Here is a 19,917-nt window from a genome sequence, read left to right on the forward strand (position 1 = left end):
CAAGCACCAACTGAGGCCGGGGGTGCGGGTGCCGAGGTGTCAACGCCGCGCGCAGCCCCTGAGGCACCGTCTCCGAGAGCCCGTGAGTCTTGCCCTGATGTGGCGGTTGAGGGGGCGACGCAATCGACTGCTCCCGAGGCCGAAGCTCCCGAGGCCTTTGTAGGCCATCGCGAGACGGGGTCTGATGGCTCTCCCTAGCTTGGCACTCCTGAGGTCGTCTCCTTGGGCGCTTCACCAGCTGCTCCCTGCGCTGGTCGTCACATCCAACGCTTCGGCCGGCTCCGTGTGGACTTTGGTGTGCTCCGCAAGACGAAGGGCACCCCAAGATGCAGTGGTGGCGCCTTCCGGCTATTGAACCAGAGGGAGTACATCGCCATAGATGAGTAAGTACCTTATCCTCATAATTCCTCGAGTGTTGCTTCCCTTCCTGACGGTGGCCCTTCATGTTTCCTTCTGCCAAGGTCGTGAAACCTTCCGGGAAGAAACCTCCTCCTGCCTCGAATCTCCCGCTAGTCCTGAGCGTCCCAAGCCAGCATGCTTCCCCAGATGCGAGGTCGGCCGGAGAGGCGGACAAGCCAGCTTGGCGCCTCGAGCCTGCGCTCCTGTCGTCCCTTCTTCGTGGCCTCACCGGGGGTGCGATGAGCGTGCCAAGGGCTCCTCCTCTGGTTGTGGACGGCGGCTGGATGGCTTAGGTCTTGGCTTCTACTTCAAGCATTGGGCCCTCCACCATCCAGGCCCCCGCCGTGGCCCAGATGATGATCGGGGAAGCTCCAGCCCCCAGCCCCCTGCCGGGAGGGGGCGAGTCACTTCGGGCCCCTTCGGCAACCCTTGTTGCGGAGGACGGAATCGGTCACGCACTCGAGTTTGCACACGAACGGAGTGTCCTCCGCCATGAGCTCTTTCGAGAGGCGATGGGCGTGATGAGATGGCTTGGCGAAGAACTCGCGGATGTAGACACGCGCCTTGAGGCCGAGTATCTTCGGCTGATGGAGGAGTGGCACAAACTGAAGGTGGCCATCAACCTCGGGCGGCACCAGCGTGAGCTTGATAATGCGAAGGCCAAGGCATCTCTCGTGGCCTCACGTGAGGCCTGCACTCGAGCCTTTGAAGAAGCCCGAGAAGCTGATCGTCGCTATGAGATCGCAGAGAAACGCGCGTGGGAGCTCCAGGCCTGGAGTGCCTCCTTGGAGCAGCAAGTGGAGGTGCACAAGGCCGCCCTAGCATCGATGAAGGGGATGCCTGCTGAGGAGGAAGAGATCCGGAAGCGCGAGGAAGCACTGGCGCTAGAAGCCACGGAGCGCAGCCTTGAGCTTGAGCGGTTGGAGACGAGGGAGCGTCAAGTCGCCCAAGTGGAGGATGTTGTTGGTGCATGCGAGGCCAGGGCTCAGGAGGAGGTCGACCGCCGGGTGGCCGAGGCTCATGCGGATCTTGAGGGATGTATGACCTGAAGATGGAGCTCGTGGAGGCCGAAGCTGTGGGCAGGACTTCTGTCCTCAGGTCAGGGTTTGCCGAGGCAGAACATCGCGATAAAGCCGCCGCAGCCGCCCTGACCTCAGTGCAAGCTGAGCTAGCTTCCGCCCATGCAGAGCTGCTTTCTCTTCAACAGCGGGTCGCCGACACCAAGTCCTCCGTGCAGCAGAGCAGGGAGGAAACGCTCCGCCAGCGGACGCTGGAGCGTGAGCATGCCCCCCATGCTCCAAAGCCTCAGGGTCAGAGCCAACATGGAATTGGGCGCCATTTGCGATGAAGACGCCCCTCATCCCCACTTGAATGACCACGCCAGTCACCTCCTTTTCTTCACTGACGTGGTGGCACGCCTGGAGAATTGATCCGAGAGGGCTCGCGTGCTTATTGAGGAGAGGAGCCGCGGCCTGCTCAGGCGCGCGTTCTCCCGTGTCTTCAGCCATCTCCAAAACACCTACCCCAACTTCGATTTCGACGCCGCCATTGCCCATGTGCCCGAGGCCATCCTGGGCGACCTGGTGTGCTGGGTAGAAGACAACGTGAATGCTCTAGTCAGGGCCATCACATCCGAGGATGACGTGGTGGTGGTTGCTGCGGATGAAGGCGATGTGGTGGGCGATGGGGAGGGCGGCGCCGGCAATGCCGGCGACGATGAAGGTGATGCCAGCGATGGTGACAGGGACGCCAGTGACTCATCTAAGGGTGACCCGGAGGACGCAGTGAGGGATATGTCTGATTGAGCTCGTGCTTCCTTGTCATTGATCCTGCATGTGAAAACTCGGTCACGGCCCTGAAAGTTGTAAGAGTGTTTTTGGAGGGGAAGCTCCTCATGTAAACAGATTATTGCTTCTATTTCTTAGGCCAAGCCAGAGATGTGTTTTTACGAGCCCGCGAGTCCTGCCGCAAACTTACCGCTGCAGTTTACCTTAGTCAAGGCCAGTTCCTGACTAGCTTGTGGGGTCATGAGCTTTTGAGGGGCCTGCCGATCCGCCCAAGAGGGCCTCGTGAGAAGCAAGCGCCAGGCATGGAGAGGTGTGCGTGCAGCGTGCGTGCACCGTGCCCAGCCCCCGCTCGGGAGGAGCTCATGAGGGGGGAGGCAGCAGGTGCGGACTTCGAATCAAGGCAAGGAACCAGATTGCAAGAAATCGCACGAAAGAGAAAAGGCACCCCCACACACATCAATGCAAATTCGATTTCAACTTAAATCCAAAGCCAGAAAACAGAGCTATAGAAGAGAGATTAAAGGCAAATGGCCGTGTCCGGCACCTAATCTAGTCTTCTTGTCTTCTCACCAAGGCGGAGCTACGTTCTGCCACTAGTTGTGGGAGGGAGCCCCCGAGGCCCGAGGGCGGCACTCCTGAGACTCCGGGGCGTGTATAGCCCCACTCATTATTACGTGAGAGTGTCACGAGTGGAGATCTTCACAGGCGCGAGCCTTACTTCATATCACCAGACGAGGGCCCCGCCTTGCGCTGCCCTCGACCACCACTGGGGGCGACCGGAAACCAGGACGACACCAGGGGCAAAGGGGACGCCAGCGGCGCCTTCGACGACCACGGGTCCTCTGCCGGGGGAAGGCTCGCTGGCACCTCCCCGGCAGAGGGCCTACCTCCGGGGGACGCCTTGCTCCGCGCGATGCGCGGAGGGGCCCTGCTCCTGGCTCGTCCCCGACAGCCCCCCAGTGCGCTCCCCCTGGCGGAAGGGAGGCTGCTGAGCTGGGGCCGCCGTCTGCTGTTGTGACCTGATCCTCCTACGACCCATGGTTAGCATAAGCTTGCTCCCGAGAGATTAGTGGTACCCTGTAGCTGTTCTCGTTGGCATGCTTGGTGAGGCTCCCTGGAGGCTCCTGGAAGGCCCCGGCTTCTAGCGCTTCCTCCTCCCAGCCTGGCTCGAGGAACGAGGTAGGGTCGTCTTCCAGCGCATACTGCTGGTCCATCATGCGGGGCACGTAGGCCTCCGAGGGCATCGACCCGAAGACCTTGCCGAAGTGCCCCACACTCCACATTGATCAGCCCAACGCGCCATCCTAAGGATGGTATGCCGGCACCCGGCTAGGGCCGCGGGTGGCAACACTCATGCCTGCGCACATCGAAGATGGCGCGGGTGCGATTGGGCGTCCGGTGCTGCTGGTCGCGCCGATGTTGACGAAACCTCCTGGTGTTCCCGGGGGCGGGCGGGCGTGGCGAGGTCCGCCATGCGATCCGGCTGTGGCCTGAGGGGTGAGCAAGGAGAAGAAGGGTGGTGCTCCAGAGGTCGCGGCATCCAGTAGCTTGGCGACGCGCTACAGCAGTGCATCCCAGCCACTCTCTATCAGCCGGCACCGCAGCAGCTCACGAGCAACCGTGAGCGCGGCCCTCATGTTTGCTTGCTCCCGTCAGGTGTGCGGTGCGGTGGCCGCAGTGTAGGTTGAGGCCCTTGCGGCTGCCCGCGCTTGTCGTGGAGTAAGGGTGGATGGTGCTTGACCGTGCTGCCCGCGCCCTGCAGCGTTTGGCGGTGCGCGTGCCGCCTGTGGTTGGAACATCCCAACTTCTCAATTTGGAATGTTATACATTAGATCATCATTGCATATCATATTTTATTTGCTTTTGGTTTTGATCCTAGAAATTCTACGCAACTCAAGGACCACGGAGAGAGTTGGGGATTTCGTTATTTTCATATTTGAGTTTTCTCAAAAATTGAGAATAGGATCATTTAATTTTAATTATTTTATCATCAATTATTTCTATTACAAAAATATGAGAGAGGGAATAAAATGACTTTCCCAAAATAAAGAAATATTGAGGATTTAATAATAAAATCAAATAAGATTTTATTTCGGAGTTTTTCGGCATTTTATTTGAATTTAGGAAAAATGTGTGTTTTTCAAAATTGCATTTAGGCCCCAAATAAATGTTCACCTTGTGCGGCTTGATTTTAGAAGCCCGGGAAAATTTATTTCGCGATTTTTGGAGTCCGTTTAGTATTTCCTTTTATTTTTCTTCTGCGCATAATTATTTTTAAAAAACGCGCACTGACCTAACCGGGCCGTGTCCGACTAGGACTCCTGGCCCGGCAGGCTTTATAAGCTGCAGCCCAGCCCTGAGCCAAACCCTAGCCGCCCGCCCTCGAGCCCCGCACCGCCGCCGCTCGCGCCGCCGCCCGCCGCTGCCGACACCGCCTACCGCCGCCGCCGCCTCGCCGGACCCCCCCGCCGCCGACCTGCCGCCGGAGGTGCCTCGATTTCTGTGCTGCCGTTTTTCTCAAAAAACCGTTCCGTTTTTCCTTCGGTTTTTCGTCGGTTTTTTTAGTTTCCGTTTTTTATTTAGATCGGTTTTTTCGGTTTAGGTTAAATAGGGACCGTTCGCTCGTTCGTTCATTTTAACGAACGTGTTCATCGTTTAGATCTGGTTAACGAATATTCGCTCGTTAATCCGTTCGTCGTTTTTCATTTTCTCGGATTTTCCGCGATTATTTTCTGATCGTGATTTCTGATCCGATATTCGTTTTAGTATAACTTTTCGCTCGTTTATCGGAATCAGGTGATTGAAGCGCCTGGAGTTTCGTCTCGAAACCCTCTATCCGTTTAACCAACTTAAACAACTTTTTGCCACTGTAAAAATTGCCTTAGATCCAGCTTATTAGAACGAAGTTGTTTTCTTTCGCCGTTTGACTTTCGTTGCTTCGTTCGATTTGATTCTTTTTGTAAACCGGAGTTCTTAAGTTGAACTTTCTGGTTAGATCTCTTAGTTGAGTTTTACATGTGCATTAGATGAGTACTTATTGTATGCTTGTTGTTTTTCTGCGATAGAATACCCGGGGTGCGCCGCCTGTTACTTCGAATCTCTAGGTTTCGCGGATCATCAGCAAGGCAAGTAACACTTGATCATACCTTTCCTACTACCCAGTTTTATTGTATTAGATCAAAACCTGAAACATTGCATGATTAGGATCTAATTAAATTATGGGATGGGAAGTAGTTGAGGTAGTACCTATTACGTGTTTATTATCAAACCTTTGGGAGTTACCTCTACGTTGCTTATTGTGCCATGCTATGCTAGTAGACGTGGATTGGGGGAGTGATATCCATGACAGATGTGAGTTTGTTAATTAATGGTTTATCTAAGGTGGCAACTTAAACACAAATCTGGGTGGATTGAGGCACCTGGGCAATCTAGGATTTGCCTGTTTTCTTTTAGACCACCACCCAGGCTCAAAGGGATCATGGAATTTTTCATGCTAGAAACTTCCGTGTGTAGCCACAAGCTATTATGGGCTCTAGCATAGTTGACTAAGTCGTGCGAACTCTTACAGTGGTAGACTAGTAGATGTAGGGGATGTAGGTGGTACAGTCTACCTGATCATAAGGTGCTAGCGCTTCTGAAAGACTGTGTCTCAGTCATCTGTCTTCTCAAACACCATGTAGTGCGAGAAACCAAACGGAGGCGATCGAGTCTTTTGGGGAAAAGTGCGCAAACCTCTGCAGAGTGTATAAACTAATCATGGTTAGCCGTGTCGCCGGTTATGGACATCTTGAGTATCTAGTACCTGGATTATCATGTGAATCTCAACATGTTACTCTAAATTAATTTGGTTGGGTTTTGTTTAATGATGTTTAATTGGGATTGAGAATGCTATCAACCATTCTCAATGTTTAACAACCACCATGATAGTTAAATAAATTTATTCCTTTGCAGTAGGGAAAAATTGGCTTTTCGCAAAACTGTAACCATAGAGCTCTCCACTAGCCAAATATGCATATAGAATAGTTGTTTCATTCCATTACTCTCTATGTGTTACATTGCCAGCATATTCCATGTGCTGACCTGTTTTCGGGCTGCAACGTTAATGTTGCCGACTTTTCAGACAATGATTAAGGAGTTTTTAGGTCGTGGTTCTATACTCAGTGATGCCGTTGGAGTTGATGGACTCGCTTATCTTCCAAGCCTTCCGCTGTTATCATTATTAGATGGCCTTAAGCCATGTTTATTGTAATAAGTTCTCTATGGAGACACTTGATGTAATCAGTGTGTGATTGCAACTCTGTTATAAATCCTCCGAGTATTGTGTGGTGTTAGTGTTACTGATCCAGGGATGACACCGGAGCATAGAGACTGGACCGTTTGAGGTCTGGTTGCTACAGAGATGGTATCAGAGCACACGCTGACTGTAGGACACGGCCACTAAGCTAAAGACCTAGATCACTATTCACTCTCTTCTCTTCTGACCTCTCATCTTTTCTACTCTTTAGGATGGCGGATGCAAGGAACAAGTTCATGCAACCGGATGAAGATACACCCTTTGGACGTCACTTGAAGGAAGTCACTAGATACCTGAACATAGGAGTACCAAGCTTCACCAGAACCTACAACGCCACTTTACCTGAAGAAGAGCGCTGGATGATTCAAGTTCAAGTTCCAGGAAGGACGTTCATGCTAGTCACTGAGCCCATAGTGTTTTCTTTTGATGCACCAACTTGGAGTCTAGGAAAGAGCATGGCAGCTCACATCGCCATGGGACGCATTGGAGAAGTCTACCGCAATGATCCCAAGGATACTATCTACCAGATTTGTGGACGCCGAGATGAGCACTGGGAGATGATCAGCACCAGGAAGGATAGATCAATTGCAGCTTTAATCCAGGAGTTAAACCAGCACATTCGATGTCAGGAGAACCAGATGTGCGCCGACATGATAGACCTGAAGAAGGCAAGAACAAGAATTAAGGAACTGGAGGAAGAACTCAAGGCTACACGTGAAGATTATGAAGAAGAAATTGAAGTATTAGTGGACAAGAATGCCGACCTAACAATGAAGATCGGGATATTTACGGGAGGCCCTACACCAGTAGATGAAGACGAAGAACCCAAGGAGATTCTCTCGGAAGACTACATCATCATCGACGACACCGATTCGGATCCAGATGATAGCGATGATGACTATGTTGATGAAGCCGGAGCAGATATCATGGAGTCTGCAACCGAAGAATATTTCTAGTAGACCACCTCATCAGTAGTAGTAGTCCACCATGTAAATATTATAGTCCGAGCACTTTTGCGATAGTTAGATCGATTGTATGCCCTTGTTTGATTGAATGAATGAAGTGAATTGTTTGATTTTGCCTCATGTGCATATGGGTAGTATTTTCTCTTTAGACCCCCTCTATTCTTAAATCTCATCTTTTCTAAACCCTTAGATGCCTCCGAGACGTGACCCCGGATTTACCTTTCCACCGGAGCTCACTCAGTTGATCCAGCAGTAGAACACATTGATGCAGTTGCTAGTCCAGAATCAGAATCAAGGGAACAACAACAAAAATCCACCACCACCACCTGTTGATCATTTAGCCCGTTTTCTTAGGTTGAACCCACCGGTGTTTTCCAGTAGCACCAAGCCAATAGTAGCAGATGATTGGCTCCGCAAGATAGCTAGAGAGTTAACCACAGCAGGATACACGGATGCGGAGAAGGTGAAGTTAGCCGCACATCAGCTTGAAGGACCCGCAGCATCATGGTGGGAGAATTTCACGGTCACTTTCCTTGTCGACACTGTCACATGGGACCAGTTTCAGCAGGCTTTTCGCACTGCCCATGTTTCAGCAGGAGCTATGGCCATGAAGAAGCGTGAGTTTCGCAACTTGCGCCAAGGAGGACGGACAGTTGGCCAGTACGTGGATGACTTTAGTAAATCATCACATTATGCCCCAGATGATGTTGCTACGAATGCAGCTAAGCAGGAGAAGTTTCTGGAAGGACTGAATGATGAGTTGAGCATGCAGTTGATGGTAGAAACCTTCAACAACTACCAGGAGTTGGTAGATTGTGCTCTTATGATTGAAGGGAAGCAACAGCAAATTGAAAGTCGCAAGAGGAAGTATGCACAAGAAAAGTACAATTCAGGAGCTCAGCAGAAGCCACGTTTTACCCCTAGACCGGGAGGACATTTTCAGCATACCCATGGAGGAGGTAGCTCGCACAATCACAATGGCCCCAGGAATGGTAATGGTAATGGAGGAAGCAACGGCCAGAACCGCACCAACCCATCAACCCCAGCCAAGAAAGACCTGAGCCAAGTCACTTGCTTTAAGTGTTCGAAGACCGGACATTATGCCAATGAATGTCCTGAATTACAAAATGGAAATAGCAATGGAAGCTCTGGGAAGAAGCCGAACCCTTTCAACAGGGGACAGGTGAACCACGTTAGCGTGGAGGAGGTTGAAGCTCAGCCTGATACAGTAATAGGTAAGTTTTTGGTTAAGTCATTTACTGGACTCGTTCTTTTTGATACTGGTGCATCGCATTCATACATCTCAAGGGGATTTTTGGATAAGTTTAACCTGTCAACCCAAGCCCTTAGGTCACCCATGTTAGTAACCTCGCCTGGAGCAGAATATATGGCTAGTCGATGGTGTGATCGGTTATCGTTAAGGATTGGTAACTATGTTTTCCCTCAGACCTAATAGTATTGGAATCCCAAGGATTGGATGTGATATTAGGCATGGATTGGTTATCAAAGTATGAAGGGAATATTGAATGTGCTAGTAAGTCAATTTTGCTTACCACCCCAGAAGGGAGAAGGATCAAGTATGTATCCCGACATTGCCAAAGAGGACTCAAGTAAATTGCTTAACAGGAGTTGTGCAGGAGGAAGTGCCAGTGGTAAAGGAATTCCCTGATGTATTTCCAGAGGAGTTGCCAGGCATGCCACCAGATAGAGACATTGAGTTTTTGATTGAGCTATTGCCAGGCATAGGGCCAATATCGAAGAGACCATACAGGATGCCTGTAAAGGATTTGGTGGATATTAAGAAGCAAATTAAGGAGTTACTGGATAAAGGTTATATCCGCCCAAGTTCTTCACCTTGGGGATCGCCAGTACTTCTAGTGGAGAAGAAGGATGGATCGTTAAGAATGGTTGTCGATTATCGAGGATTGAATGAAGTAACAATCAAGAACAAGTACCCACTACCAATGATCAATGATCTGTTTGATTGATTGCAAGGAGCTAAGGTATTTTCCAAGATCGATCTGCGATCAGGATACCACCAGTTGAAGATTCGGGAACAGGATATACCCAAGACGGCTTTTACCAGCAGGTATGGGCTGTACGAGTATACCGTCATGTCATTTGGTATGACTAACGCACCTGCATATTTTATGAACATGATGAACAAAGTGTTTATGGAGTTTTTGGATAAGTTCGTTGTAGTGTTCATTGATGATATCCTGGTTTACTCAAAGAATGAAGAGGAGCATAAGGAACATTTGCGTTTGGTTCTTGGAAAGCTCAGGGAACATCAATTATATGCCAAGTTTAGCAAATGTGAGTTTTGGTTGAAGGAAGTAGGATTCCTCTGACACGTTATATCCGGAGAAGGAATAGCAGTTGACCCCACAAAGGTTATCACTGTGACCAATTGGGAAGCACCAACAACAGTTGGAGAGATCCGGAGTTTTCTTGGACTCGCAGGATACTACCGGAGATTTATTGAGAATTTCTCAAAGATTGCGAAGCCTATGACAGAGTTGTTGAAGAAAGATACCAAGTTCATATGGACGGAGGAATGTGAGGCTAGTTTCCAAGAGTTGAAGAAACGTTTGGTTACTTCACCAGTGTTGATTTTGCCAGACCAGACCAAGGATTATGAGGTGTATTGCGACGCTTCACGTCAAGGACTTGGAGCAGTGCTTATGCAGGAAGGGAGAGTTGTTTCATATGTCTCATGACAGCTTAAGCCTCATGAGTTGAGTTATGCTACGCATGATTTGGAGTTAGCAGCCGTAGTGCATGCACTAAAGACATGGAGACATTTTCTAATTGGAAACCATTGTGAGGTGTATACGGATCATAAGAGTTTGAAGTATATTTTCACACAGAAGGAGTTAAATCTCAGACAAAGGAGATGGTTGGAGCTCATCAAGGATTATGATATGAAATTGCATTATCACCCCGGAAAGGCTAATGTAGTAGCCGACGCATTAAGCCATAAGAGTCATGTCAACACCCTAATGACGGGAGAATTACCAAGGGAGTTAGTCGAAAATCTTCGAGAGTTATGTTTAGAAATAGTCCCGAGAGGCTATGTAGCAGCATTGGAGATTCAGTCTACATTGATGGATAAACTCAGAGAAGCCCAAAGGACTGACAAGGAGATTGCTTCTATTAAGGAGAAACTTAGCAAAGTAAAGGCTAAGGGATTTCGTGAGGATGAGCACGATACCCTATGGTTTGAAGACCGTGTTTACGTGCCCAATGACCCAGAGATCAGGAAGTTGATACTGCAAGAGGCACATGATTCACCATATTCGATTCACCCAGGAAATACCAAGATGTATTTGGATTTGAAGGATATTTTCTGGCGGACCGGAATGAAGAAGGATATTGCGGAGTACGTAGCAGTTTGTGATGTATGTCGGAGAGTGAAGGCAGAGCATCAGAAGCTAGCTGGATTGCTACAACCATTGCCGATACCCGAATGGAAGTGGGATAAGCTAGGCATGGATTTTATTACAGGATTGCCCAGAACACGTTCAGGCTATGACTCGATTTGGGTTGTAGTCGATCGTTTGACAAAGGTAGCTCATTTCATTCCAGTGAAGACTACCTATACTAGTGCAAAGTTGGCAAAGATATACATGACCAGGATCGTATGTCTGCATGGAGTTCCGAGGAGTATCGTATCAGATAGAGGAACCCAGTTTACCTCAAAGTTCTGGAAGCAGTTGCACGAAACTTTGGGAACCAGGCTAGAATTCAGTACATCTTTTCATCCACAGACAGATGGACAGACCGAGAGAGTCAATCAAATTTTGGAGGATATGCTGAGAGCTTGTGCGCTAGATTACGGATCTAGTTGGGATGACAATTTGCCATATGCAGAGTTCTCTTACAACAACAGTTACCAAACCAGTTTAAAGATGGCCCCTTTCGAAGCCTTCTACGGAAGGAGGTGCAGGACACCGTTGTCATGGGACGAAGTTGGAGACCGCCAGTTGTTTGGACCTGACTTCATTAAAGAGTCTGAACAGAAGGTGAAGTTGATTCGCGATAGGCTCAAGATAGCCCAGTCCAGACAGAAGAGTTATGCAGATTCTAAACGCAAGGAGACAGTTTGAAGTTGGAGATAGAGCTTATCTTCGAGTATCACCACTTCAGGGAACAAAGCGTTTTGGAGTTAAGGGAAAGTTAGCACCACGATTTGTAGGGCCATATCGAGTTTTGGAGCGTATGGGAGAAGTGGCCTACAAGTTGGAATTGCCCGAAGGATTGTCAAGAGTTCATGATGTATTCCATGTTTCTCAGTTGAAGAAGTGCCATGCGGAGATGGCTGACATACCTTTGAGGGATACAGTGCCATTGGAAGCAATCCAGTTGGATAACAATTTGACCTATGAGGAGAAACCAGTTAAGATTCTCGAGTTTGCCAGTCGAGTCACTCGCAGCAAGGTTATCAAGTTTTGTAAGGTTCAGTGGAGCCACCACACGGAAGACGAAGCCACCTGGGAGCGAGAGGAAGATTTGCTCAAGGACCACCCTCACCTATTTTCTAGCCAACCCGAATCTCGAGGGCGAGATTCATCTTAAGGGGGGGTAGGTTTGTAACATCCCAAATTTTCAATTTGGAATGTTATACATTAGATCATCATTGCATATCATATTTTATTTGCTTTTGGTTTTGATCCTAGAAATTCTACGCAACTCAAGGACCACGGAGAGAGTTGGGGATTACGTTATTTTCATATTTGAGTTTTCTCAAAAATTGAGAATAGGATCATTTGATTTTAATTATTTTATCATCAATTATTTCTATTACAAAAATATGAGAGAGGGAATAAAATGACTTTCCCAAAATAAAGAAATATTGAGGATTTAATAATAAAATCAAATTAGATTTTATTTCAAAGTTTTTCGATATTTTATATGAATTTAGGAAAAATGTGCGTTTTTCAAAATTGCATTTTGGCCCCAAATAAATGTTCACCTTGTGCGGCTTGATTTTAAAAGCCCGGGAAAATTTATTTCGGGATTTTTGGAGTCCGTTTAGTATTTCCTTTTATTTTTCTTCTGCGGTAATTATTTAAAAAAAATGCGCACCAACCTAACCAGGCCATGTCCGACTAGGACTCCTGGCCCGGCAGGCTTTATAAGTCGCAGCCCAGCCCCGGGCCAAACCCTAGCCGCCAGCCCCGCCCGCCCTCGAGCCCCGCGCCGCCGCCGCTCGCACCGTCGCCCGCGCCGCCCGCCGCCGCCGCCGACGTCGCCCGCCGCCGCTGACGCCACCCGCCGCTGCTGACGCCTCGCCGGACCTCGCTGCCGCCGACCCGCCGCCTGAGGTGCCTCGATTTCTGCGCCGCCGTTTTTCTTGGAAAACCGTTCGGTTTTTCCGTCGGTTTTTCGTCGGTTTTTTTAGTTTCCGTTTTTTTATTTAGATTGGTTTTTTTGGTTTAGGTTGAATAGCGAGCATTCGCTCGTTTGTTCGTTTTAACGAACGTGTTCATCGTTTAGATCCGGTTAACGAACGTTCGTTTGTTAATCCGTTCTTCGTTTTTCTTTTTCTCGGATTTTCCGCGATTATTTTCTGATTGCGATTTCTGATCCGATGTTCGTTTTAGTATAACTTTTCGCTCGCTTATCGGAATCAGGTGATTAAAGCGCCTGGAGTTTCGTCTCGAAACCCTCTATCCGTTTAACCAACTTAAACAAGTTTTTGCTAGTGTAAAAATTGCCTTAGATCTAGATTAGTAGAACGAAGTTGTTTTCTTTCGCCGTTTGACTTTGGTTGCTTCGTTCGATTTGATTCTTTTGTAAACCGGAGTTCTTAAGTTGAACTTTCTGGTTAGATCTCTTACTTTAGTTTTACTTGTGCATTAGATGAGTACTTATTGTATGCTTGTTGTTTGTCTGCGATAGAATACCGGGAGTGCGCCGCCTGTTACTTCGAATCTCTAGGTTCCGCGGATCATTAGCTAGGCAAGTAACACTTGATCATACCTTTCCTACTACCCAATTTTATTGCATTAGATCAAAACCTCGAACATTGCATGATTAGGATCTAATTAAATTGTGGGATGGGAAGTAGTTGAGGTAGTACCTATTACCTGTTTATTATCAAACCTTTGGGAGTTACCTCTACGTTGCTTATTGTGCCATGCTATGCTAGTAGACGTGGATTGGGGGAGTGATATCCATGAAAGATGTGAGTTTGTTAATTAATGGTTTATCTAAGGTGGCAACTTAAACACACATCTGGGTGGATTGAGGCACCTAGGTAATCCAGGATTTGCCTGTTTTCTTTTGGACCGCCACCCAGTCTCAAAGGGATCATGAGATTTTTCATGCTAGAAACTTCCGTGTGCAGCCACAAGCTATTATGGGCTCTAGCATAGTTGACTAAGTCGTGCGAACTCTTACAGTGGTAGACTAGCAGATGTAGGGGATGTAGGTGGTACGGTCTACCCGATCGTAAGGTGCTAGCGCTTCTGAAAGACTATGTCTCGGTCATCCGTCTTCTCAAACACCATGTAGTGCGAGAAACCAAATGGAGGCGATCGAGTCTTGTGGGGAAAAGTGCGCAAACCTCTGCAGAGTGTATAAACTAATCATGGTTAGCAGTGTCCCCGGTTATGGACATCTTGAGTATCTAGTACCTGGATTATCATGTGAATCTCAACATGTTACTCTAAATTAATTTGGTTGGGTTTTGTTTAATGATGTTTAATTGGGATTGAGAATGCTGTCAACCATTCTCAATGTTTAACAACCACCATGATAGTTAAATAAATGTATTCCTTTGCAGTAGGGAAAAATTGGCTTTTCGCAAAACTGTAACCATAGAGCTATCTACCAGCCAAATATGCATATAGAATAGCTGTTTCATTCCATTACTCTATATGTGTTACATTGCTAGCATATTCCATGTGCTGACCCGTTTTCGGGCTACAACGTTAATGTTGCAGACTTTTCAGACGACGATTAAGGAGTTTTTAGGTCGTGGTTCTATACTCAGTGATGCCGTTGGAGTTGATGGACTCGCTTATCTTCCAATCCTTCCGCTGTTATCATTATTAGATGGCCTTAATCCGTGTTTATTGTAATAAGTTCTCTATGGAGACACTCGATGTAATAAGTGTGTGATTGCTACTCTATTATAAATCCTCCGAGTACTATGTGGTGTCAGCATTACTGATCCAGGGATGACACCGGAGCATAGAGACTGGACCGTTTGAGGTCTGGTCGCTACAGTGGTGCAGGGTTGAGGTATTCTTGGGCGGACGGCGCCTCCCGGGCTAGCCAAGCTGCCCAGCGATCGGCGTTGGTTCTCGGGTCACCAAACATCAGAACCACGGAGCGTCGGTAGATCAACTGGCGGAAGAGAGACTCTGACACACCCCTACCTGGCATGCCAAATGTCGGATTTCGGGTTCCGGCAAAACCCTTGAGGTTCGAACACTGGCGTGCGCACGAAGATCTCTCCCCCTCTCTCTAGCTCGCACTTAGTATGATCTCACGGCCTAGCTCGACGAACCCAAAGAACGAGAGACACAAGATTTATACTGGTTCGGGCCACCGTTGTGGTGTAATACCCTACTCCAGTTGTTGGAGATATGCCCTAGAGGCAATCATGTATGATGATATTTCCTATGTGTTTATGAATAAAGATAGTCCTTGGACATTATCAATGATGTGTATCAGCAAGTACATGACTTGTTTGTGGGACTATGCATTATATGATGACTGTCCTAAAAGGTCCCTAGTCGAAAGGGCTGTGTGGACGCGCAGCCAACTAGACTAGCATATGACACGGTCGATGGCTTGGTCTCGCTAGCCATGGAGCATGGGATGCTAACCGGATAATATGGACTTGGAAGGATCTGGTCGGATTTGACGTAGTCGGATCCGAGTCAAGATAAGGTCTGAGTCGGACAGACCCAACTATGAGACGCAGCGATATGTCATCTCTGAGTCCCTAGTACAACATATGTTCTATGTCCTAAGACCTGAGCTGACGCATGTACTCGGGATGGTGACAGACTTGCTTTGGGCCGACCAAACGCTACTCCGTAACTGGGTAGTTATAAAGGTAGGTTTCGGGTTTGTCCAGAACCATGTTGCGAGACGTGGTCGAGCAAGATGGGATTTGCCCCTCCGATCAGGAGAGATATACTCTGGGCCCCTCGTGTGATCCAACCAAGATAAGCATGGCCATGCAACAAGGATTATGAGATAATCCGGTTTGTGGTCGGCATCACTGGAACGAGAAAGAGGTCAGGCTAGCACAAGGATGACATAATCACCTTGAGCCCGACAACATATATCGTGTGGCAAAAGGAATGGAAGTATGATGTACAGGTTCGCCTAACCAGCTTCATAGTCTGCTTGGTGTTTGGCATGCCTTGCTAGAGGCCGCTACCAACCGTGCAGTTCGAAGGTGATCCGAACTGCGACCAAGCCGACTTGAACCTAAGGGGTCGCGCGCTTAAGGAAAGGAACCTACGAGGTCGGATCCGAGGACACTGGTCGGATGTGATCTGAGCTGTATTCGGATTGTGGCCGAGTAGACTTACGGGCTTTAGGGTCCGTGCGAGGCCCAAGTGTTGAGCCCACGACGGACGCCTATATATATAGTGGATGTGCCGCACACTCACGCGGTTGATCGCTTCGGCGCTGTCACTAGGGTTTGCATGTGTTGCGAATAGACACCTCCACTCACCGCCGGTTGTTTGATCAGACCTAGCAGTCCGCTGCACGACGTTCCTCCTGCACGCGCGGATACCGTTAGAGGCGGTGCACTTGCACTGCTCCGACGAACCTGTACGTGGGAACTGACCACCGGTTGTACGAGGAGATCGGACGACGAGGAGACGATCCACGCGGACGCGCTGCCCCAACTCTTCTTCCGATGCACGACACTGCGCGTCTAGTGGTAACGAACTGTGATCCATGTCCCGTAGCATGTTCTTGGTTGTTCTGCGCGTAGGAAATTTTAATTTGCAGTCGACGCACCCTACCATAGATCCCAACACCACTGTGGTGTGGTGGATTGCCTCTTGGGTTGAGGATGAACAGTTACAAGGGGAGAACAGCCTCCTGAGGAGAGGTGTTCTTGTGCTTGGCGAACTTGTGTGGTTGGGGATGATTTGGATGATCCGTCCATTCCTGTTCGTCCTCCCCCTGCTATGGTGGTGGCTAGCCCTATTTATAGAGGCCCTGGTCCTCTTCCCGAATATTGAGCGGGAAGGGATCCCACAATGGCCAAATTCAAAGGGAGACAACTAGTACAAGTTATCATGACAAAATAGTCTTTGCCTGACAAAGGCTCTGGTGGTGACGCTGTCTCGGGCTCCATGATGACCTCCGTCCTGTCGTCCTGCACGTCTTGGTCTTGTTGCACCAACATAGAAACCTTTGCCTGATGCCTCAGGACTCCTTGTATGCGCTTGCCCCTTTAGCACCAAAGAGGAAACGAGGACGCTGCGCGCGCTGGCACCCACCTGTTGCCCGCCTGGCTCAAGTCATCATGGCTTGCGTCACTAAAACCACGCGAGGTGTCCCTTGCCTTGACTCTCCGCCCCTAAGGAGGTCTTGCATCGCCCGCCTTGCAAGGCATGGCCCCTCGTGAGTGTCTTGAGTGTTTGCTGGTGAAGATGGGTCGTACAGACCGCTGGAGGAGCCACGCCGCGGGCCGCAGGCAGGCAAGTCTGGGGACCCCCATTCCCAGAACGCCGAAAGTAAGCACAGGAGCTGGGCAACCCAACTATTGACCAAATACATGATTTGTAGCTGATGCATATAAGGCCAAACTCGTGACGCCGAAGTATGCTTGATACGTCTCCAACGTATCTATAATTTTTGATTGCTCCATGCTATATTATCTACTGTTTTGGACTATATTGGGCTTTATTTTCCACTTTTATATTATTTTTGGGACTAACCTATTAATCGGAGGCCCAACCCAGAATTGATGTTTGTTTGCCTATTTCAATGTTTCGGATAAACAGAATATCAAACGGAGTCCAAACAGAATAAAATCTTCGGGAACGTGATTTTCTCACCGAACGTGATCCAGGAGACTTGGACCCTACTGCAAGGGATCAAAGAGGAGGTCATGAGGGTGGGGGCGCACCCCCCCTAGGGCGCGCCCCCCTGCCTTGTGGGCCCCTTGGTGCTCCACCGACGTACTTCTTCCTCCTATATATACACACGTACCCCCAAACAATCAGAACAGGAGCCAAAAACCTAATTCCACCGCCGCAACTTTCTGTATCTAGGAGATCCCATCTTGGGGCCTATTCCGGAGCTCCGCCGGAAGAGGGCTGTCATCATGGAGGGCTTCTACATCATCCTAGCCCCTCCGATGAAGTGTGAGTAGTTTACCTCAGACCTTCGGGTCCATAGTTAGTAGCTAGATGGCTTCTTCTCTCTCTTTGAATCTCAATACAAAGTTCTCCCCCTCTCTTGTGGAGATCTATTCGATGTAATCTTCTTTTTGCGGTGTGTTTGTTGAGACCGATAAATTGTGGGTTTATGATCAAGTCTATCTATGAATAATATTTGAATCTTCTCTAAATTCTTTTATGTATGATTGGTTATCTTTGCAAGTCTCTTCGAATTATTCGTTTGGTTTGGCCAACTAGATTGGTAGTTCTTGCCATGGGAGAAGTGCTTAGCTTTGGGTTCGATCTTGCGGTGTCCTTACCCAGTGACAGAAGGGGAAGCAAGGAACGTATTTTGTCGTTGCCATCGAGGATAATAAGATGGGGTTTATTTCATATTGCATGAATTTATCACTCTACATCATGTCATCTTGCTTAAGGCGTTACTCTGTTTTTAACATAATACTCTAGATGCATGCTGGATAGCGGTCGATGTGTGGAGTAATAGTAGTAGATGCAAAATCGTTTGGATCTACTTGTCACGGACGTGATGCCTATATACATGATCATGCCTAGATATTCTCATAATTATGCTCAATTCTATCAATTGCTCAGCAGTAATTTGTTCACCCACCGTAGAATACTTATGCTCTTGAGATTTGCCACTAGTGAAACCTATGGCCCCCAGGTCTATTCTCATCATATCAATCTCCATCACTTTAATCTTGTTTTGCTTTTTTACTTTGCTTTTACTTTTTACTTTGCATCTTTATATCAAAAATACCAAAAATATTATATCTATCAGATCTCACTCTCGTAAGTGACCGTGAAGGGCTTGACAACCCCTAATCGCATTGGTTGCGAGTAGCTATCGCTTTGTGCAGGTACGAGGGACTTGAGCGTGGGCTCCTACTGGATTGATACCTTGGTTCTCAAAAACTGAGGGAAATACTTACGCTACTCTGCTGCATCATCCCTTCCGCTTCAGGGAAAACCAACGCAAGCTCAAGACGTAGCAAGAAGGATTTCTGGCGCCGTTGCCGGGGAGTCTACGCAAAAAGTTAACATACCAAGTACCCATCACAATCCGTATCTCTCGCATTACAGTATTTGCCATTTGCCTCTCATTTTCCTCTCCCCCCAATTCACCCTTGCCGTTTTATTCGCCCTCTCTCTCTCTATCCTCCCTCTCTATTTGCCTCTTTTTGCCCGTTTGCTTTTGTTTGCTCGTGTGTTAGATTGCTTGTTTATCGCGATGGCTCAAGATACTACCTAATTGTGTGACTTCACCAATACCAATAATAATGATTTCCTTAGCACTCCGATTGCTCCTCTTACCGATACTAAATCTTGTGAAATTAATACTGCTTTGTTGAATCTTGTTATGAAAGATCAATTCGCCGGCCTTCCTAGTGAAGATGCCGCTACTCATCTGAATAGATTCATTGATCTATGTGATATGCAAAAGAAAAAAGATGTCAATAATGATGTCGTTAAATTTAAGCTATTTCCTTTTTCGCTTAGAGATCGTGCTAAAGCTTGGTTTTTGTCTTTGCCTAAGAATTGTATTGATTCATGGAACAAGTGCAAAGATGCTTTTATCTCTAAGTATTTTCCTCCCGCTAAGATCATCTCTCTTAAAAACGATATTATGAACTTTAAACAACTTGATCATGAACATGTTGCACAAGCTTGGGAGAGAATGAAATTAATGATACGTAATTGCCCTACTCTTGGTTTGAATTTGTGGATGATTATACAAAATTTTTATGCCGGATTGACTTTTGCTTCTAGAAATATTTTAGATTCGGCCGCGGGAGGCACTTTTATGGAAATCACTTTAGGAGATGCTACTAAGCTCCTAGATAATATTATGGTTAATTATTCTCAATGGCATACTGATAGAACTTCAAATAAAAAAGTGCATGCGATTGAAGAAATTAATGTGTTGAGTGGAAAGATGGATGAACTTATGAAATTATTTGCTACTAAGAGTGTTTCCTCTGATCCTAATGATATTCCTTTGTCTACTTTGATTGAGAATAACAATGAATCTATGGATGTGAATTTTGTTGGTAGGAATAATTTTGGTAACAACACTTATA

The sequence above is a fragment of the Triticum dicoccoides genome, chromosome 6A (genome assembly GCF_002162155.2).
Source record: "Triticum dicoccoides isolate Atlit2015 ecotype Zavitan chromosome 6A, WEW_v2.0, whole genome shotgun sequence".
NCBI lineage: Eukaryota > Viridiplantae > Streptophyta > Magnoliopsida > Poales > Poaceae > Triticum > Triticum dicoccoides.